Raw genomic sequence first — 24,163 nt, 5'->3', positions numbered from 1 at the left:
GGACGTCCTGTTCTCTACAGGATATTCAAGATATCTGGCGTGATATCAAAACTATTACGAGCACCCCGGATCGTTATTAGCCCGTCCACGGCTGGAGACTCATTGCCTGACTATGTGGCAGTCGGGAGTTAGCCCGCCTGCGCTGCTCTCTAGCGGACAGCCTCTGTAGCGGAAGCAGCGCTCAAGTCCGGTCTAATCCCGCAGCGAATCATTCGAGCGTCAGTTCCAAACAGTTTCTATTATGCAGCCGGCGGGTCTCATACTGGGCAGATTACACGCGCCAGCGCTATGGGACGGCAGCGCTTACTCCTGACGCTTCGTATCTGTCGACTTCCTCAGTAATTTCGGACCGGGTACGCCGGCAAGCTCTACGACGACACCAATGTATAAGCGACAGTGACTTTACTTCTACATTGTTTCAGGGTACAATATAACCACCACCCAGAAATAGGTACCTAACGCAGATGTGATCAAGCAGTTATTTTATTTGTCCCTCCTGCAGAAAAGTTCTTAGTTTCCATACAAAATAAACACAAGTGACATTCTTGGAAGTACTCGTATTTTCCTGTTTATAGGGTTAGGTATATGGAAAGTGATTTCAGGATGGTTAAAAAAACTGTCCATTTACCTATTATATTAACAAATTAAAATGTGTTGATAAACTGGAAACTGTAGTACACAAATTTTAAACTTGTCTGACCTGTTATTGTTGTTGTGGTCTTCAGTCCTGAGACTGGTTTGACGCAGCTCTCCATGCTACTCTATCCTCTGCAAGCTTCTTCATCTCCCAGTACCTACTGCAACCTACATGCTTCTGAATCTGCCTAGTGTATTCATCTCTTGGTCTCCCTCTACGATTTTTACCCTCCACCTGCCCTCCTATACTAAATTGGTGATCCCTTGATGCCTCAACACATGTCCTACCAAACGATCCCTTCTTCTAGTCAAGTTGTGCCACAAACTTCTCTTCTCCCCAATCCTATTCAATACCTCCTCATTAGTTATGTGATCTACCCATCTAATCTTCAGCATTCTTCTGTAGCACCACATTTCAAAACCTTCTATTCTCTTCTTGTCCAAACCATTTATCATCCATGTTTCACTTCCATACATAGCTACACTCCATACAAATACTTTCAGAAACGACTTCCTGACACTTAAATCTATACTCAGTGTTAATAATTTTCTCTTCAGCAGAAACGCTTTCCTTGCCATTGCCAGTTTACATTCTATATCCTCTCTACTTCGACCATCATCAGTTATTTTGCTCCCCAAATAGCAAAATTCCTTTACTACTTTAAGTGTCTCATTTCCTAATCTAATTCCCTCAGCATCACCCGACTTAAATCAACTACTTTCCATTATCCTAGTTTTGCTTTTGTTGATGTTCATCTTATATCCTACTTGCAAGACACTATCTATTCCATTCAACTGTTCTTCCAAGTCCTTTGCTGTCTCTGACAGAATTACAATGTCATCGGCGAACCTCAAAGTTTTTATTTCTTCTCCATGGATTTTAATACGTACTCCGAATTTTTCTTATGTTTACTTCACTGCTTGCTCAATATACAGATTGAATAGCAATGGGGAGAGGCTACAGCCCTGTCTCACTCCCTTCCCAACCACTGCTTCCCTTTCATGTCCCTCGACTCTTATAACTGCCATCTGGTTTCTGTACAAATTGTAAATAGCCTTTCGCTCCCTGTATTTTACCCCTGCCACCTTCAGAATTTGAAAGAGCGTATTTCAGAACATTGTCCAAAGCTTTCTCTAAGTCTACAAATGCTAGAAACGTAGGTTTGCCTTTCCGTAATCTAGCTTCTAAGATAAGTCGTAGGGTCGGTATTGCCTCACGTGTTCCAACATTTCTACGGAATCCAAACTGATCTTCCCCAAGGTCGGCTTCTACTAGTTTTTCCATTCGTCTGTAAAGAATCCGCGTTAGTATTTTGCAGCCGTGACTTATTAAACTGATAGTTCGGTAATTCACATCTGTCAACACCTGCTTTCTTTGGGATTGGAATTATTATATTCTTCTTGAAGTCTGAGGGTATTTCGCTTGTTTCATACATCTTGCTCACCAGATAGTAGAGTTTAGTCAGGACTGGCTCTCCCAAGGCTGTCAGTAGTTCTAATGGAATGTTGACTACTCCCAGGGCCTTGTTTCGACTCAGGTCTTTCAGTGGTCTGTCCAACTCTTCACGCAGTATCATATCTCCCATTTCATCTTCATCTACATTCTCTTCCATTTCCATAATATTGTCCTCAAGTACATCGCCCTCTATATACTCCTTCCACCTTTCTGCTTTCCCTTCTTTGCTTGGAACTGGGTTTCCGTCTGAGCTTTTGATATTCATACAAGTGGTTCTCTTTTCTCTGAAGATCTCTTTAATTTTCCTGTAGGCAGTATCTATCTTACCCCTAGTGAGATAAGCCTCTACATCCTTACATCTGTCCTCTAGCCATGCCTGCTTAGCCATTTTGCACTTCCTGTCGACCACATTTTTGAGACGTTTGTATTCCTTTTTGCCTGCTTCATTTGTAAGTAGGCTGTTTAGGTTTTTTTATTGGTAACACCACGTAGCGCTCTGTATGAAAATCACTGGCTGTGCTGTGTGCTGTCTGTGGCTAGTTTACATTGTTGTCTGCCATTGTTGGGCAGCTGGATGTTAACAGCGTGTAGCGTTGCGCAGTTGGAGGTGAGCCGCCAGCAGTGGTGGATGTGGGGAGAGAGATGGCGGAGTTTTGAAATTTGTAAGACTGGATGTCATGAACTGCTAAATACATTATGACTTTTGAACACTATTGAGGTAAATACATTGTTTGCTCTCTATCAAAATCTGTCAATTGCTAACTATGCCTATTAGTAGTTAGTGCCTTCAGTAGTTTGAATCTTTTATTTAGCTGACAGTAGTGGCGCTCGCTCTATTGCAGTAGTTCGAGTAACGAAGATTTTTGGTGAGGTAAGTGATTTGTGAAAGGTATAGGTTAATGTTAGTCAGGGCCATTCTTTTGTAGGGATTTTTGAAAGTCAGATTGCGATGCGCTAAAAATATTGTGTGTCAGTTTAAACACAGTCATGTATAATTGTTCAAAGGGGACGTTTCATATGTCGACCCTTAGACAGGAGACCTCACTGGAATCTTCTGATTTTTTCTTGTAGCTTGTGTAATTAGTGTTGCTTCTGTTTATTGCTAGCGCATAATTGTAGAGAGAATCTCCTTTGTAGTTGCAGTCTTTAATTGTTGTACAGTAAAACAGTTGTGGCATGCATGTGGATTTGCACCAAGTATTTCCCAGCTGCGCTTGCAATTAACGAGATATTATTTTCAGTGCTATGTTAATGTGTTTTCTTATATTTGCTCTTCAAATTGTGCTTTTCTGTGTTATCGTGTGAAATATTGTGACAATAATGGCGTGTGAAAAACGTAATACTAGGCTCCAAAGTAAACTGTGAAATGACAGTGAAGACAAAAGCAGTGTGTTAGCGCCACCATGTAATGAATTAACTAATGTTCAAAGTACTAATTAGGTAATTGTGCATAGGGAAATGGAGCGGGCTGCAAATAATGGTGTAGGCAGTGAAACAATTAGTGAACAGGGAAGCATTATCGATCGATCGGTCGGCAACAGCTAGCGTCAGGATTCCGAAATGACAGGATACAATCTTGCAAATACTGTAGATTCCGTTTTTGCGGCCTCACCGTTTTCTCAAATAAATCAAGACACATTTTCTGCTTTTCAAAATGCGAATATTGCCGGTTCAAATGCACTGCCTAATAGCACTGAGGAACATGATTCAGACACCAGTGCACTGCTATTACAGTTAATGCAACAAATGGGTCAAAGGCTACAAAAGTTAGACACAACGCTTGAACAAAATCGGAAACAAATGGGACAAAATCTTCAGAAGTTAGATACAATGGAACAAAATCTTCGAAAGTTAGACACCACACTTGAACAAACAAGTGAAGATTTAACTACTGAGTTACATAACATTGAATCGAAATGTCAGAAAGTCTGTAATGACGTAAAAACACAAATTTGTGAGCATTTCCAACCTATTTTTTCGCGTCATGAAAATACATTACAGAATCACGAAGCAGCCATAAACGAACTGCAAACTATTGTTAATGAAAATCACGACACCTTGCAATCTAAAATTGACTCAGTTGCATCTACCGATTCCGTTATGCAACTTGCAAAAACTCAGGAAACTTAAAGCACACAGCAGATACGATTTCAAAACAAATGGACACTGTGAAACTTGGTTCAGAAAAACACACAGAGGAAATAACTTCACTATCGGATAAAGTAGCAGAACTTTCAGATCAGTTCACAAACTTATCTACAAAGGTAGATGATGATCTGAATGACAGAAGACCTGTAGCCTTCACGGACACTAAAGAGTATGAACAAATTAGAAAATGCAAACAAAATCAAATCAATACACAGTACAAAAGAGAAATCCGGGAAGTACAAGATCAGTTGTCACAGGTAATACAAGAATTACATGTTTCAGAGGACACTCGCGCTCAAGTACGGGAAGAGGGACATAGAAATACGGAACAACCACAAAATAATAACACAGGACACTTCGGAACTTATGAAAGAAATTGGCAAGGCGCATTGGATTTTGAGATGGAACCGCCGAAACGAAGTAACAATGAGCGATGTGCGAGTCGCCGACACGATGATTTTGACTGAAGGCTGTTCATTACTACACGCAAATTAAAAACATTTAAGAATTCTGACAACGACATTCATCCACAAGCATGGCTTCATCAATTCTCTCATTGTTTTCCTCCCAACTGGTCATTGAAGCACAGGTTAGAATTTATGTGTGGCTACTTGGAGAATGAACCAGCTGTAAGAATGCGATCGGTCATTCACGATTGTCACAGTGAAGGAGAATTTTATCATGCCTTCCTCTCAGCGTATTGGTCTCAAGCTACACAAGACCGAGTAAAACATAGCATCATAATGATGAAACGTTTCGAAAAATCTGAATTTTCCAGTCTTATTAAATATTTTGAAGAAATGTGACACAAGAATCAGTACCTGTCAAACCCATACAGCACCTCAGAACACATCCGCATTTGCTTAATCAAATTACCTGAACATTTACGACATATTATTTTGGCAGGACGTTGCAAAGACGACATTGAAGCTTTTCAGGGACTGATACAAGAATTGGAAATTGACACTGACAATAGCGGGACGCGAAAATAGGAACACAACAATTACAGGTCACATCTGTCACAATTACGTGATGAAAGAAATAATAACTGGATACAACAAGGCTATTCTTACAACGCAAATCGTGAACAAAACAGACACCACCATTGTGACAACCACTGGCAGAGTAATAGTTACAGAGAAAGATCGCAATTCCGTAATTATGAATATGACAGAGATAACCATAGAAACAGACAATATGGAAACCAAAACAATTATTATCAAGGGAGACAGAATAACTTCAGATGCAACGGTCCAGCGCGCAGTTACGATTCAGGGAGAAATTCTCCACCACGTGACCGACAAGAAAGAAACTATGTAAACTACTAACAAAACGACAGACCTGAATTCCATAAGAATTGGCGGGATTCAAACAGAGCAGGGCACTCTCGACAAGGCGAATTTGTAGAAGTTAGGTCTCCTAATCCCAATAACGACGCACGCCAACAAAGAGAAAGACAATGACTCGCATTGCAGGCAGCCACGTGCGCTGGCTGGCTCAGGGAAAAATTACATAGACGCTAACCTTGAGAAAAATTCCAGTATTCTTTACCGACATATACCACATGATAATTGCGTCGAAGTGGACACTCTGTGTACTAGGAAGAGTAAAGGTTTACACCTCATTTTACATGTAAAACCGTTTATTGAAAGATAATCTGCTTTTTAAATTTGTCTTTGCCATATAACTTTTCACTTTACATTACTAGTATGCTTTGTCAGACTTAGAATCTGTTAACATGCAACAATGTTTGAAGTTAAATATCCAGTCAAGAACCAAGAGAACTTATTTAAACAGTAATTACGAATGCATTGTTATTGTGAACAGACGACACAGTGTTATTGTATGTGTGTACATTCTTGCTTGTTAGTTGCACAATTACGTAACGACTATAAAGCTCACATACTTAGAACATTTACCAGTACTGCTAATGAGATTTTAATGCAACATTTTGGTTTACTTGAAAATACATTCTGGATTTAAAGTACTTTCTGTGAGATACCAGATGACACAGTGGTTAGTTTATGTGACAGCTACATGATTTTATCACAACGCTACTAATGAGTGACAGTTTACAATGTTGCTTTTGTGGTGTATCTGTTTTATATCTGCACTGTTTTTCTGAATTAGTACTGTTTTAGTAGTAACATTTGTGGTATACCTACATGGAGAGAGCCTTTTCCGTAGGACAACAATACGTTACAGCAAAGTACTTTCTTCATAACGGCAATAAGCGTAATGACTAAGATATCTATACGCAAAAGCATTTCACTTTTGTTTATCATGAGGTAAGTTCATTGACTTCTGCAGAACTTTGCTTTCGGAGGACGATAACTACAACACTTCCACATAGATTATCTTACAACAAGACGCACAGTTTAGTGCTACAGTACACGTATTTGAGTGTTTAATTTTGTACTTAAAACATTTATGTTTAAAGATATTTGAAGTACAATGATACAAAGGTTTTCCGTGATACATTTCATTCCATTGCTGTAATCTGTAACACCTGAGGGTATAATTACATTTATCCTCAGGGGGGACACGCTTACTTTGTGTACCATGTGTTAGGCAAGCACAGGGAGCCCTAGCTAATATGGTATTGACTTATACAACTTTACACATCGGTACCATATTTCTCTAACACATAAATTACACAGCTATCTGATCATTTAACTGGAAGAGACAAACATTTATTTTACCACATCAGTGACAGATGTTTACGTAATTACACAGTTGAATAACTTCACACTTATGAAACTGTATTTTGTCTGTACTTTGTGAACTGTTCATATTTTTTTTTTTTTTGGAACCATTGTGATACTACGAGAGCTTTGAATGATGTATTTGGTAAGGAAGCATGATTTTAAAGTACGTTTCAGGTAGATGACACTTACTGAAATGAGCAGAGAATTTTTGTTGAGGTTTTGAAATTATTAGAGGAAGCTATGACGATTTTGAGATTTGACTGAGGTGTTATGATGTTACTTTTACGATGACGATTTGTATTATGCTGTTGAGGTATGTTTATGATCAATAAGATGATGCTACTGTAAATGAGGAATTTGGTTATGCTACATATTTCTTAAGATGAAATATTGAAGAAGTGTCGACGAATATGTGTATGTGTACTAAGGTAAGGAATAATGAGTAGTGGTTAGGGACTCTGACTTGTGAAAAAGGATGTTGGAAACCAAGAATCGTACTTTAAGAGTTATGAAATGTGTGTAAATGTGCGAATGTATCACAATGCCGACGAAAACTTTTTGAACACTGTTATATTCATATGATTTTGTTTCTACACATTTGCAACGCAAATTCTCGACCTGTGAAATTTTGTATATGAGACTGTCACTGTAATTCAAACTGGTGTCGTAAATATTTCAGTAAGAAGGTTAAGTGACCACCTTCACGTAATGAGTCATGAGCACCCAGCTGCATGACAGTTGCCTGGAAAAAAAGCCATTAGTGTGTGCCTTTCAGAGGCACAGGTGGCAAAAAAAAGGGGAGGCCATTATCCTCGCTATTGACATTTCTTTGTCGAAAGCATCACAAATACGACATGCTCAAACTTGAAAACATACGATTATACTGTGGAGGTCTTAATTTATGATATTTACTGAAATGCCTAATGAAATGTAGAGAAACTTTACATCTATTGTCTTTCTAGTTGAGAGATTGCTCATTTTGTTTAATATCTAGTTTCTAGCTGCACTGCAGCATTGGTTAAAATAAAATTTAATAGATCTACTAATATAGATATTTTATGCCTACAGATCCCTTACTTAAAAAAAAAAAAAAAACGAAAGAGCACAAAAATATTTCACAGGAATTGCATACAGAATTTTCTTTTCAAGTACTTAGTAATTTCTTTTGTGGAATAAGTTGTGGTGCACCACTTTAATTACATAGACATTAAGATGTGAATATACATTTCCCTTATCTGCATTGTTATCTTTAGTGTAATCTTTTTTTGCTTGACCTTTGTCATGTTTAGGTATAAGTTATTACTTTTGCTGCTGCTGTTTGCCAGGCATAGTGCTACTAAATTTCACTTTGTATTACTCTGTTAAGCTAGTTTTACTACTGATTTATTTTTCTTGTTGCTGCACATTGGCTCATATTAGTTGTAATGTTGCATTGCTTGGTAATTTAGATTTACTGCAGCTTGCTTTGACAATTTCCATTTTTTCATTGCAGTTTGTATTAATTGTTTTATGCTGCTGCATTGCCTCGTCCCTTAGTTTAGCATCTGAGCTCAGTAGATTTAAGTTAGCTTAAGAGGGGGTAGACTATATAAGAGAATGAGTTGCGATGAATTGGAAGAAATGCATTGAGAAGTTATACGAAAAAAGTACAGAAAGCAGGTATAGATAGGACTTTTTGGGAATAATGATGAACGAAGGGAGATCTCCATGCAAAAAACTGCAGTAAAACAAACCCTGTCCTTTCCTTTTTTCTTATCCATCTATGTGTTTGTGTACCCTTGTGTATTTGTGTTTTTCCTGTCTTTATGTGTTTAGCTGATGTTGTTATGTTGTAGAATTTTTCTAATACTATGTTATTTACTTTGTAAAGAGGCTCAGACATTATTAATTCTATTCTGTTTTAATTCTCATGCGTGAAGTTGATGATTCTAAAGTTATTATGATCTTTTATGTATGTACTTATGTCATAATTCCTGTAACACTGATGTGTATGTTTATTTCTATTCTTTTGTAAAGCCTGTGTTACTATAAATGTTATCTGTACTGTGACGTTCTTCAATGATGTATTTTGTACCTTTGTTATTGTATTCTCATGTTATAATATTGGAATTGACGCCCGTTCATCAAATTATTAACTTGTAAGTTCCATTTCACTGCACACGTTTTTGTTGGTCATAGTACATGGACAATATGTGAGAAGTAGGGACTGTTAGTGTTTGCACGTGTGTTAATAATTCAGCAAGGCACTGGATAACAGCATTGCTGGATCTAAGGACAATTCCAAAAACTTTGTGAGTGCACAAGTGGTGGTTATGGACTTGCTATATTATCCGCAAGACTCTTCAATGGTGATTGTGCACCTGTACAGTCAGAACAGATGGCTGCTGGCCATCTCTACAAGGACTACAGTGGGTCTTCACCTTTGCTGACTCACCAGTACCATTATTTCTACAAGGACTGCGGTGGGTCTGCACCTCTGGTGGCCCACCAATACCGTAATCTCTACCAGGACTACAGTGGATCTACTCTGTGATGACCTACCTACCAATATTCTTCAAAACTTCGACTGACTCTGCTGTGGGTTTGCTCTGTGGTGGCCCATTACCTGTCTGCATGTCACGAGTCAGCACTGTCTTTCCGTTGGAAGGACAACACTACGTCTTCAAGACTGCATGGAAAACCACTACTACCGTGTGCATTTTCTTTTACTGCTCAGACTTTGAGAAAAACACTGCAATTTTACTGTGATGAATGATCTGGACTGTCTTTATGGACTGTGAGAAAATTTTAGCTTTTGACCAACATTGTATCAAGAAGTGTGTGCATTTGATTTCTTTGTTATTGTAATTATGACAAATTTTTTTCAAATCTGTATTGACCACTACCCAAAACAATTTGTAAAATATTTGTGGGGAGCATGGGGGCTATGTAAGTAGGCTGCTTAGGTTTTCTTGTTGGTAATGCCACGTAGCGCTCTGTATGAAAATCACTGGCTGTACTGTGTGCAGTCTGTGGCTAGTTTGCATTGTTGTCTGCCATTGTAGTGTTGGGCAGCTGGATGTTAACAGCACGTAGCGTTGCGCAGTTGGCGGTGAGCCGCCAGCAGTGGTGCATGTGGGGAGAGAGATGGCGGAGTTTTGAAATTTGTAAGACTGGATGTCATGAACTGCTATATACATTATGACTTTTGATCACTATTGAGGTGAATACATTGTTTGTTCTCTATCAAAATCTTTCATTTGCTAGCTATGCCTATTAGTGGTTAGTGCCTTCAATAGTTTGAATCTTTTATTTAGCTGGCATTACTGGCGCTCGCTCTATTGCAGTACTTAGAGTAACGAAGATTTCTGGTGAGGTAAGTGATTTGTGAAAGGTATAGGTCAATGTTAGTTAGGGCCATCCTTTTGTAGGGATTTTTGAAAGTCAGATTGCGTTGTGCTAAAAATATTGTGTGTCAGTTTAAACACAGTCATGTATAATTGTTCAAAGGGGACGTTTCACGTTTACTGCGTTTTTTATATTTTCTTCTTTCATCAATTAAATTCAATATTTCTTCTGTTACCCAAGAATTTCTACTAGCCCTCGTCTTTTTACCTACTTGATCCTCTGCTGGATTCACTACTTCATCCCTCAGAGCTACCCATTCTTCTTCTACTGTATTTATTTCCCCCATTCCTGTCAATTGTTCCCTTATGCTCTCCCTGAAACTCTGTACAGCCTCTATTTTAGTCAGTTTATCTAGGTCCCATCACCTTAAATTCCCACCTTTTTGCAGTCTCTTCTGTTTTAATCTACAGTTCATAACCAATAGATTGTGGTCAGAATCCACATCTGCCCCTGGAAATGTTTTACAATTTAAAACCTGTTTCCTAAATCTCTGTCTTACTATTATATAATCTGTCTGATACCTTTTAGTATCTCCAGTCTTCTTCCGTGTATACAACCTTCTTTTATGATTCTTGAACCAAGTGTTAGCTATGATTAGGTTGTGCTCTGTGCAAAATTCTACCAGGTGGTTTCCTCTTTCATTTCTTACCCCCAATCCATATTCACTTACTACGTTTCCTTCTCTCCCTTTTCCTACTGCCGAATTCCAGTCACCCATGACTATTAAATTTTCGTCTCCCTTCACAAGCTAAATAATTACTTTTATTTCATCATACATTTCCTCAATTTCATCGTCATCTGCACAGCTAGTTGGCATTTAAACTTGTACTAGTGTAGTAGGCGTGGGCTTCGTGTCTATCTTGGCCACAATAATGCGTTCACTAGGCTGTTGGTAGTAGCTTACCCGCATTCCTACTTTTTTATTCATTATTAAACCTACTCCTGCATTACCCCTATTTGATTTTGTGTTTATAACCCTGCGGTCACTTAACCAGAAGTCTTGCTCCTCCTTCCACCGAACTTCACTATTTCCCACTATATCTAACTTTAACCTATCCATTTCCCTTTTTAAATTTACTAACCTACCTGCCCAATTAAGGGATCTGACATTCCACACTCCGATCCGTAGGACGCCAGTTTTCTTTCTCCTGATAACGACCTGACCTATTGTGAATAATAATCTGTATAGTGTCCTCAGCCTTAGCGACTTATCAAGTATTTGATTTTGAATAAATAATAATATTATTGTCATTATTATTTTGTGTGATCAGTCTTCCTACTGGTTTGATGTGGCCCGCCATTAATTCCTTTTCCCGTGCCAAGCTTTTCATCTCAGAGTAGCACTTGCAACCCTCGTCTGCAGTTATTTACTGGACGTATTTCAGTCTCCGTCTTGTTCTGCAGCTTTTAGTCTCCTCAGGTCCCTCTAGTTCCATTGACGTAAACTCTGGTTTGCCTTCAAATCGAGTTCCGTGGACGTAAATCCCTGAGGTCTTGACAGATGTCCTACCATCTTGCCCTTCTTGTCAGTGTTTGCCATATAATCCTTTTCTCGCTTACTCTGTGAAGAACTTCCTCATTCCTTACCTTATTACTGCAATTAAATTTCAACACCTAAAATGTATCGATTTCCTTTGTTCCAATTTTCCCACAGTCCGTGTTTCACTACCGCGCAATGTTGTGCTCCAAACGTACATTCAGAGAAATTTCTTCCTCATATTAAGGCTGCTGTTGATATTAGTAAACTTCTCTTGACCTGGGATGCCCTTTCTGCAAGTGACAGTTTGCTTTTTATATCCAGATTGCTCTGTCCATGAGAGGTTAGTTTGATCGCTATATAGCATGGTGCCTTGACTTCATCTACTTCGTGATCACCATATCTGGTGTCAAGTTTCTCGCTGTTCTCATTGCTGATATTTCTCATCGCTTACGTCATTCGTAAATCTACTCTCATACCATATTCTGTACCCATTACGCTGTGAATTCCATCAACAGATCTTCCAATTTACCTCCATTTTCACTTATGATAGCAATATTATCAGCGAATCTTATCATTGATATCATTTTACCTTGCATTTTAAACCCACTATTTAACTTTCCCTTTATTTCCGTAACTATTCCCTCTTCGTTCTTCTACATGTTGTATATTAGTCGTCTCCCCATATAACTTACCACTATTTTCCTCAGAATTTGGAACATCTTACAATTTGATACTGTCGCACGCTTTTGTTTGGGTTATAAAATGTATACATTAAGAGCTATGATCTTGTTTGTCTTCAATACTGAGAAACAAATTTGTTCTACTGCAAGCTCTTTGTTTTCCATGTGTTTAGAGGAGTTAGTATGAACCAAAACAAGGAACACAGTCCGGGGTGTGCACTGTAGAGCCATTGCTTATGAGACATTATTTCATGTTTTCGTCCATACTGCCATCTCTGAATGTTACCTACCGTCCAGTCTCAGTAATACCAGCACCGGTAAATTGTTCTACTGTCAAAGGTATCATAACGATTTTCGCTTATAACTTCCGACTGGGTCCTTCCTGGACCCTGTCCCTTACTTCAAATTGACGCATTTACCCTTCTCCGTCATCCCTGAATGTTTGTAACATGAGCACTGAGTCACTCCATATATAATACAGTGCCAAAATTGAGACATGAAATATATTGGCCAAACTCGCAGAGGTTTTGCAACCCGCATTAAATATGTCCAACTGCAAATTGGATCTTGAACTGCTGGTCAATAAGCATAGTCACATGGATCACAAATTTTAGAAGAAAATCCTTACAACGCCTATGTGTCAGTTAATTTTGGCACATGGAGGTTACTGCAGCCTCCCTTTAATTGCATTGAGGAGGATGATGGTTCAATCCCATGTCTGGCCACCCTGATTTATGTTTCCCGTAAATTCCTCAAATCGCTTTAGGCAAATCCTTGGATGGTTCCTTTGGCAGGGCACGGCCGAATTCCACCCCCATTCTTCCCAAATCAAGCTAATCTCTATTTAATTTATTTTAACAAGGACAAGTTATAATGAATACATTTAATTATTTTACTTTTATTTGGTTATTGTGTAACTGTGAAACCAAATTGTATGTGTATGTGCAATTTTCAGGTAAACTCGTGTGTTTTGAAACAATGCCTATTTTGAAAGTATATTATTGAGTATAAAAGATTTTATGAAGCACGCCACCCATTTGTCTTTGTATGATTATATACAGATACCAATAACATTTAGCCGCACTACTTTTAAATTATGATGTATACAAGCTGTACAGAGAAACGTGCGACAGGGTACTTCTCACATTGATTGGTAGGAAGAATTAGTGCCGGCCGCTGTGGCGGAGCGGTTCTAGGCGCTTCAGTCCAGAACCGCGCTGCTGCTATGGACGCAGGTTCGAATCCTGCCTTGGGCGTGGATGTGTGTGATGTTCTTAGGTTAGTTAGGTTTAATTAGTTCTAAGTCTAGGAGACTGATGGCCTCAGATGTCAAGTCCCATAGTGCTTAGAGCCATCTGACCCATTTTTGAAGAACTGGTACTCTTATACATCGTGTCATACTATTGGTACAGGCCATAGAAATGCAATATGAAGTTCATGTTTATTGTAATGAAGTTGCTTTCGCATTATATTTGCTATAACAGATCTAAAGATGGCCAATACCGAAACCGGTAATCGTAATAAGGTGCGTATACGATCAGTGACTGAAAATAGTTGCAAAAATAGTGCCAGCTTGACATTGTCGGACTTTGAAATAACAGACAATCTGCGCAAAGTAAAGGGTACACACCACAAAAAAAAAGATCCCTGTGCCCTGTGGTACCAACATGTGATGTATCAAGCTTCAAGTTCTCTATGGGTTGGTAGGCAAACAGATGGAGATCTGGGTCAGACACGTTTACACTTTTTCATTTATTTTAATTTGTAGTTTTTGACGGAACAACACAAACAAGCGCTTTTCATGTGTTGTCCTAAAATGAATGACGTATTTCGAATAAAGTATGACTATGTATTACGTGCATTTCTTCTATCTCTGGTCTACCTGCGGCAAGGCCAGTTGAGTTATTGAATGGGATAACGTGAGAAGCCAGGGAGTTTCTTTTTGAAGCTCCTGATAGTATTTTAAATTAATTCAGACAAGTAACCAAGTTGTCGTCTTATATAACAAGAAAAGTATGCCGCTGCCCCATCCACATCTACCATAACTCAAATATTGGCCATGGTGGAAATCTGAGCGCGAGTGGAGACTTAATCGAAAGGTTTAAATTTAAAATAATTTTGTGGTAACATTCCATAATGAAGTAAGCGACAACTCGTAACCACAAGTTGGCAGTATCATCTCGCAATTGGTTCTTCCGCAGAAGTATGTTTTCTTGAACATTATCATCCTACACTTCCGTCTCTATAAGTTTCAGCAATTAATTTTTTTACACCACGTATAAATTAAGCAGGGGATTCTTTATAATACATACTGGCAAGGTAAGTCATTCCCTAATTCTTCTGTATTTCCACAGCACTTGTCGACCAAAGAACGTACAGTACCATTATCAAATTATAAAAAAGAAGGAATCCAATTCCAATTCCAATTTTAATTAACGTGGCCTGTGAATATAGTTCGTGCACGATTGAAACGTCTCCTTAGGAAAATTATTGAATTACTGTGCTGATAAACCTCTTACATTATTTGATTTTCAAACAGCTGAGCAAAACTGAACGTACTCAGACATTTCGCTCTTTACCTATTCTGATCAGCACTAAACTGATACACAATATTTTTAGCGCAACGCAATCTGACTTTCAGTAATCCCTACACAAGAATGGCCCTGACTAACATTAACCTATACCTTTCACAAAACACTTACCTCACAAAAATCTTCGTTACTCGAACTACTGCAATACAACGGGCGCCACTACTGTCAGCTAAATAAAAGATTCAAACTACTGAAGGCACTAACTACTGTTAGGCATAGTTAGCAAATGAAAGATTTTGATACAGAACAAACAATGTATTTACCTTAATAGTGTTCAAAAGTCATAATATATATAGCAGTTCATGGCATCCAGTCTTACAAATTTACTCTGATGGACACACGTCCAGATCATCCGCTCTCAAAATTCCGCCATCTCTCTCCCCACATCCACCACTGCTGGCGGCTCACCGCCAACTGCGCAACGCTACGCGCTGTTCACATCCAGCTGCCCAACACTACAATGGCAGACAACAATGCAAACTAGCCACAGACTGCACACAGCACAGCCAGTGATTTTCATACAGAGCTCTACATGGCGTTACCAATAAGAAAACCTAAACAGCCTACTTACATAGCCCCCATGCTCCCCACAAAAAATTTTACAAATATTTTGGGCACTTGCCAATACATATTTGTTAAAATTTTTTCACAATTACAATAACAAAGAAATCATGTGCACACACTTATTGATACAATGTTGGTCAAAAGCTAAAATTTTCTCACAGTCCATAAAGACAGTCCTGAACGTCCATCACAGTAAAATTGCAGTGTTTTTCTCAAAGTCTGTACAGTAAAAGAAAATGCACATGGATGTAGTGGATTTCCATGCAGTCTTGAAGAAGTAGTGTTGTCCGTCCAACGGAAAGATAGTGCTGACTCTTGACATGCAGACAGCTAATGGTCCACAACAGAGCAAACCCACAGCAGAGTTAGTCGAAGTTTTGAAGAAAATTGATAGGTAGGTCATCACAGAGCAGACCCACTGTATTCCTGGTAGAGATTATGGTATTGGTGGGCCACCAGAGGTGCAGACCCACTGCAGTCCTTGTTGAAATAATGGTATTGGTGATTCATCAAAGGTGTAGACTCACTGTAGTTCTTGTAAAGATGGCCAGGAGCCATCTGTTGCGACTGTGCAGGTGCCCAATCACCATCAAAGAGCCTTGCGGACAATGTAGCAAGTCCATGAACCACCACTTGTGCACTCACAAAAATTTTTTTTGAAATGTCCTTAAAACCAGCAATGCTGTTAACCAGTCCCTTGCTGAATTATCAACACACGTGGAAACACTAACAGTCGCAACTTCACATCTATTGTGCATATACTATGACCAACAGAAACGTGTGCAGTGAAATGTATGCTTACAAGGTATTTAATTTGATCAACTGGTGTCAATTACAATTTTATAACATGAGAGTACAATCACAAAGGTACAGAAAACATCATTAAAAACAGAATAATAGAGATGACATTTCTAGTAACAGAGGCTTTACAAACGAATAGAAATAAATATATACATCAGTGTTACAGGAATTATGATATAAGTGCAAACATAAAAGGTCAGAATAACTTTCGAAACATCAACTTCACACTTGAGCATTAAAGCAAAACAGAATAAATAATGACTAAGCATCTTTACAAAGTAAATAACATGGTATTAGAAAAACTCTACAACATAACTCTCATCAGATAAACACATAAAGACAGGAAGAACACAAATACACAAGGGTACACAAACCCATAGAGGAATAACACGAAAGGAAAGAAAAGGGTAAAAAGTCCTGTCTATACCTCTTGTTCCTGAACCCTACTGTTTCGTTCATATTCTCTTTAAAAATTATCTTTTGGCCAAACGATTTTGTTATAGTTTCTCAATGCATTTCTTCCAATTCATCACAACTCGTTCTGTTATATAGCCTACCCCCTCTTCAGCTAACTTAAATCTACTGAGTTCAGATGCTAAACTAAGGAACGAGGCTATGCAGCAGCATAAAACAATTAACACAATCAGCAATGACAAAAAAATGGAAATTGGCAAAGCAAGCAACAGTATATCTAAATTGGCAAAGCAAATGCAACATTAAAACTAATATAAGGCAATGTGCAGCAAATAAGAAAAATAAATCAGTAGTTTGTGGCTTAACAGAGCAACACAAAGTGAAATTCATTAGCACTATGCCCGACAAACAGCAGCAGCAAGTGTAATTACTTATATCTGAACATGACAAACCCACACGGAGAAAAAATAGTACACTAGAGACAACAATGCAGATAAGGGAAATGTATATTCACATCTTAATGTCTATGTAATTAAAGTGGTGCAAAAAATTACCAAGTACTTGAAAAGAAAATTATAAATGCAGTTACTGTTATTAGTCCCTTCTTGTTCTTCTTTCCTTTCCAAGTGCTCCTTTCTCGAAGAATATGGATCATAAAATTATTATTTAATAGATCTGTTGACAGAAAGTTTTCACATTAGCAAATGCACTTAATGTTATTTCATAAAATCAATGCTGTAGCACAGCTGGAAACCAGATATCAAATGAAATAAGGAACTATCTAAAGCGAATCATAAAAATATCATACAAAAGTCATGCGGCATTTCATAAGTTAGTAGAATTTCTCTCAACTCTCTTAGAAAGACACTTGTCATAATCAGGCGTGCAGATGTAAGAATATTTCCCATCAGTTCATAAGCATTTCAGTAAGTAGCACAAAGTAGGTTATGTTTCCAAGTAATTAGCGTGTTGTATTTGCGATGTTTTCTACAAAAGAATGTCAATAGCGAGGTTAATGGTTTCCTTTTTTCTCCACCTGTGCCTCTGAGAGGCACACACTAGTGGTTTGTTCCAGGGGACTGACCGAAATATTTACGACATCAGTTTCCGCTACAGTGACAGTTTGATGCAAATAAAATTTCACAGGTAGCAATATTTGCGTTACAAATCTGTAGAAGCAAAATCCTATAAAAATAGCAGTGTCTAAAAAATTTTCGGCGGCATTGTGATACATTCACACATGTACACACATTTCATAACACTTAAAGTGGTTTCCAACATCATCTTCAATATTTCAACATAATAAATACATTGCATAATCAAATTCGTCATATAGCATCAGCTTACTGTTCATAAACATACCTCAACAGCATAATACACATCGTTGTCATAATAATATCATAGCACCTCAATCAAATCTCAAAAATGTGATAGCATTCTGCAATAATGTCCAAACCTAAAAAAAATTCTCTGCTCATTTCAATAGTGTCGTTCACCTCAAACGTACTTTAAAAATCATGATCTCATACCAAATACATCATTCAAAGCTCTCATAGTATCACTGTTGTTCCGAAAAAATATGAACAGTTCACGAAGTACAGACAAAATACAGTTTCATAAGTGTGAAGTTATCCAACTCGGTAATTGTGTAAACATGTGTCACTGATGTAGTAAAAAAAATGTTTGTCTCTCAGTTAAATGATCAGATAGCTGTGTAATTTATGTGTTAGAGAAATGTGGTACCGATGTGTAAAGTTTTATAAGCAAATACCATATTAGTTAGGGCTCCTTGTGTTTGCCACACACATGGTACACGAAGTAAGCGTGTAGCCCCCTGAGGATTACTGCAATTATACCCTCAGGTGTTACACATTACAGCAATGGTATGAAATGTACCACGGAAAACCTTTGTATCACTGTAATTCAAAAATCTTTAAACATAAATGTTTTAAGTACAAAATTAATCAATTCTGTGGAAGTGTCGTAGTTATCGTGCTCTGAAAGCAAAGTTCTGTAGAAGTCAATGTACTTACCTCATGATAAACAAAAGTGAAATGCTATGCGTATAGAAATCGTAGTTATTACGTACATTACCGTGATCAAGAAAGTACTATCCTGTAATGTATTGTTGTGCTACGAAAAAGGCTGTCACATTGTAGCTATACCACAAAAGTTACTACTAAAACATGTTTTACTTTCCAGAAGAATTCAGAGAAACTGTGCAGATATGCATTCGTAATTTCTGTTTAAATAAGTTTTTTTATTTCTTGACTGGATATTTAACTTCAAACATTGTTGCATGTTAACAGATTCTAAGTCTGACAAAGCATACTAGTAATGTACAGTGAAAAATTTTATAGCAAAGACTAAATTAAAAAAACAGATTATCTCTCAATGAACGGTTTTACATGTGAAATGTGGTACAGTCCTTTACTATTCCTAGTAGGCAAAGTTTCAACTTCAACGCAATTATCATGTGGTATACATCAGATTCTGTAAGGTCCATTGTAAATCAGAAAGAATTTGAGACTCAAGTGTTTCTTCTTGTGTGTCAATGAATGAGGTTTAATGAGAACTTTTCTGACCAATATATAATTTCTTTGCATTTGCTTTACCGTGTAGTTTTGTCCTTTAGTCTGCTGCAGATTTTATATTTTTAGTAGCCAAATCTATTATGTCTTTGTGTCGAAGTTTACGTGTATTCGGAAAAGGTACAAGCTCTCTGATTCCGTTCGGAGGTTCTTCACTCTTCAGTACAAGAATAGATGGTAAAGCCGTGGAGTCATGAGGCATTTCATTCAGCACGTTTTAAAATAAGTGTAAATATCTGTTCGCAGCCCGTGGTCTTGCGGTAGCGTTCTCGCTTCCTGCGCATGGGGTCACGGGTTTGATTCCCGGCGGGGTCAGGGATTTTCTCTGCCTCGTGATGACTGGGTGTTGTGTGTTCATCATCATTTCATCTTCATTGACTCGCAAGTCGCCGAAGTGGCGTCAACTAAACAGGACTTGCAATACGGCGGCCGAACTTCCCCGCATGGGGCCTCCCGGCCAACAGTGCCATACGATCATTTCATTTCATTTCAGTGTAAATATCTGTCCCAATGCTGATGCTTTCTGTGACAATAAAGTCTCAAAGCTTATTGATTTCTTTCATAATCGGTTCAGACGGGTTACAATGTGGTGAGTACAATAAAATAAAAACAGGTTTGATTTTATGATTCCGAAGCATGCACGACCAAATAGCAGACCTGAATTGCGTTCCGTTATCTGAAATGACTTTATTGACATGTCCAACTTCACGTAAGAAATTTTTAACAAAGGCGTTGGATACAGACCTTCCAGTGGCTTTGCGCAACGGTGTGAAAGAAACAAATTTTGAAGCAAATTCAACGTCGACTAGAACGTACGAAAATCCATTAGATGTTCTGACAAGGGGTCCCAAGAGATCCACAGCACCAAATTCTTTTAATTTAGAAGGAATGATAGGAAACAACGAAGCACGATGTGAGATAGTAGATGGATTGCCTTTTGACAAAGTTTACAAATAGACAAGACTCTCCGAATTCTCTTTTCCATATTGTTAAAATAACAAGTCGCTCGAAGAATATGATAACATTTTCGTGGACCAAAATGTGCGTAGCTGAAATGAATGTACCAAATGAGGTTGTTAACAAAATCGTCTCGAAGGCAAAGTACCCATAGCTTGTCATCAACAGTGCAGCGATTGAAGAGTATGTTGTTTCTAAATAGATAATAATGCCATATCTGAGTGTGTGTGTTTTCATGCCATTTACTTTTGATGTCTTTCCAAATCGGATCTTTATCTTGTTCATGAGCAATGTCCTTTAAAGATGTGGAGATGAAGTTTTCAAAGGCGACTTTCTGAATGTAAAGAATACTGAAATTTTTCTCGAGGTTGCCTTCTGTGTTACTTTTCGCAAGCCCAGCTGGAGCGCGTGACAGTGCGTCCGCAACAATGTTCTCATTGCCGGGGATGTAGACTATTGTGAAGTGGAATTCTTGCAGAAACAATGCCCAACGTTTTAACCTGTCTTGATTTTATTTTGAAGACATAAGAAATTGTAATGCATGATGATCACTGTATACTTTTACGTGCTTACCATAAATAAAGAATCGGAATTTGTTAAATGCCCAAACGATAGCTAAAGCTTCTAATTCAGTAACGGAATAATTTTTTTCAGATTTTGTTAGCACTCGGCTAGGAAAAGCCATGGTTTTCTGAACAGTAGTGTCATTTTCTGTGGCTTCTTGAAATAAATGGGCACCAAGACCGACTTTAGAAGAATCCATGCTAAGGCAGAAATCTTGTTACAGATCTGGATGAGCTAGTATTGGCGCGTTAAGTAGCGATTCTTTCAAAGAATTGAATTCCAACTGTGCTTGTTTGTCCCAGTTCCGAATAATATTTTTTCCAGTGAGAGAACAAAGTTTTGGTATAACTAGAATTTGCATATTCAGAAAACGACGGTAAAATTTACGAGACCTAGAAAACTGCGGACTTGCTTTTTTGTGGATGGAACTGGAATGGCTCTGATTGCTTCTAACTTTTCAGGATCCGGCTGAATGCCTTCAGAAGAAATAATATGTCCCAAAAACTTCACCTTTGTCCTACCGAATTCACACTTTTCCAAGTTAACTGTAATTCCAGATTCTGCAAAAATATGTAACACGCTGTTGATGATGCGATTATGTTGTTCCCATGAGGCTTCTGCTATCAGAATATCGTCCACATATAAGGTGATGTGACGTTTTAAGAACTCAGGTAATATGGAATTTAGCCTGGTAATGAATGCTGCTGAAGAAATGTTCAAACCAAAAGGAAGTTTCTGAAACTGATAACAAACGCCGAAACAAAGGAAAGCTGTGTATTTTCTACACTCTGGATGAAGTTCGATCTGATAAAAGCTGGATCTGAGATCAATAGAAGACAACACTTTTACACCACTAACATTTTGAAAAAGTTCTTCCAACGTTTGTGGCCTGTCTGTTTCAGGAATGATGATAGTATTGATTTGTCTCGAATCTAAGACATGCCTGATCGATCAATTTTTCTTCTCAACAACATGTAATGGATTGTTGTATGAGCTTACTACAGGCTCAATAATGCCCTTGTCAAGCATAGATTGTATTTCTGTTCTAACACGGTCCCTATAATGTGCCGGAATTATGTATGGTCTAACACAAAATTTAGTATTCTCACGAACACGAAATTGGTATTGAAATCCCTTGATTGTTCCTGTTTTGTGAGTCAAAACTGTGGAACGTGCTTGTAAAATCTCAAAAAGGTCCTGCCTATCAGTGTCATTACAATTCTCAATTGTTTGAATTTTATTCTGAATTAACTCATTAGTATCAAATATGCCGTCGATATCATCCCTGTCAGTACTTGCAGAGTGATTGTTAGTGTCTAGTTCCGTCGAAAATTCCATACTGGTGTCTAACAGAAGGTAAAGCCGATTAATTTCCTCATCATGGTTTGAGAGCCAATCTTCAAATTTCAAAGCTATTGACTTACCTATTTTCTCTAAACTTATTTCAGCATCGAGAGAGTTAAAGTTTACTTTGTATTCATGCAAAAGTCTACTCCCAATGTAATTTCCGTTGACAATAATGGAACAATAAGAAAGTTCATAGAGAAGCTGTGACTTTGACAAATAATTCTAAGTTGGTTTGTTGGCGTACATCTACAATTTTTCCAAAGACAGCGCCTTGTAATTTAATGTTACGTAACGGAAGTGTGAGGCAATCGTTCGATTTGATGCATTTGCTTAAGGCTGTTTCACTAATTACTGAAAGGGGACTGCCAGAGTCAAGTACTGCCATAAATTTTACGACATTTACTGTAATGTGAATCACAGGATATGCAATGTTGTTATGATTTATGTCGTGTTCCTGGAGTAAGATGGCCCTAATGTCTTCCATTTTTACATAATTACTAGCCACGGCAGCTACGTCGTCAGCTTCATAAGTACGTTTTGTGGCTGCCAGCGGTATGAGGCATTGCCTATTGTCTCTTTGTTGACGCGTGTTGTTATTGTGATTAGGAGACCTAACTTCTACAAATTCACCTTGTCGAGAGGGCCCTGCCATGTTTGAATCCCGCCAGTTCTGATGCAGTTCGGGTCTGTCGTTACGATCATATCGTCTGTCGTCATGTCGGTAGATTCCATAGTTTCTTTCTTGTCGGTCACGTGGTGGAGTATTTCTCCCTGAATCGTAACTGCGCGCTGGACCGTTGCGACTGAAGTTATTCTGTCTCCCTTGATAATAATTGTTTTGGTTCCCATATTGTCGGTTTCTCTGATTGTCTCTGTGACAGTCATTACCGCAGAGAGGTGATCTTTCCCTGTAATTTATACTACTCTGCCAACGGTTGTCATACGGGTGGTGTCTATTTTGGTCACGATTTACGTTGTAAGAATAGCCTTGTCGTGTCCAGTTATTACTTCTGTCATCGCGGAATAGTGACGGATGTAACCTGTAATTGTTGTGCTCCTGGTTTCGCGTTCCGCGATTGTCAGTGTCAATTTCCAATACTTGTAACAGTCCCTGAAAAGCTTCAATGTCGTCTTTGCAACGTCCTGCCAAAATGATACGTCGTAAATGTTCAGGCAATTTGATTAAGCAAATGCGGATGAGTTCTGAGGGGCTGTAAGGGTTTGACAGATACTGATTCTTGTGCAACATGTCTTCAAAATATTTCACAAGACTGGAAAATTCAGATTGTTCGAAATGTTTCATCATTATGATGCTATGTTTTACTCGGTCTTGTGTGGCTTGAGACTAATATGCTTATAGGAAGGCATGGTAAAATTCTCCTTCACTGTGGCAATCGTGAATGATCGATTGCATTCTTACAGCTGATTCCTTCTCTAAGTAGCCACACATAAATTCTAACCCTTGCTCCAATGACCAGTTGGGAGGAAAACAATGAGAGAATTGATGATGCCACGCTTGTGGAGGAATGTCGTTGCCGCAAATGTTTTTAATTTACGTGTAGTAATAAACAGCTTATAGTCAAAATCATCCTGTCGGCGAGTCGCATGTCGGTCATTGTTACGTCGTTTGGGCGGTTCCATCTCAAAATTCGGTGTACCTTGCCAATTTCTTTCATAATTTCCGAAGTGCCCTGTGTTATTATTTTGTAGCTGTTCCGTATTTCTATGTCCCTCTTCCCATATTGGAGCGCAAGTGTCCTCTGAAATATGCAATTATTGTATTACCTGCGTCAACTGATCTTGTACTTCCCGGATCTCTCTTTTGTACTGTGTATTAAT

This window comes from Schistocerca piceifrons, chromosome 8, assembly GCF_021461385.2.
Source record: "Schistocerca piceifrons isolate TAMUIC-IGC-003096 chromosome 8, iqSchPice1.1, whole genome shotgun sequence".
NCBI classification, from domain to species: Eukaryota; Metazoa; Arthropoda; class Insecta; order Orthoptera; family Acrididae; genus Schistocerca; species Schistocerca piceifrons.
The sequence above is the reverse complement of the archived record's forward strand: the minus strand, read 5'-3'. Positions refer to the sequence as shown.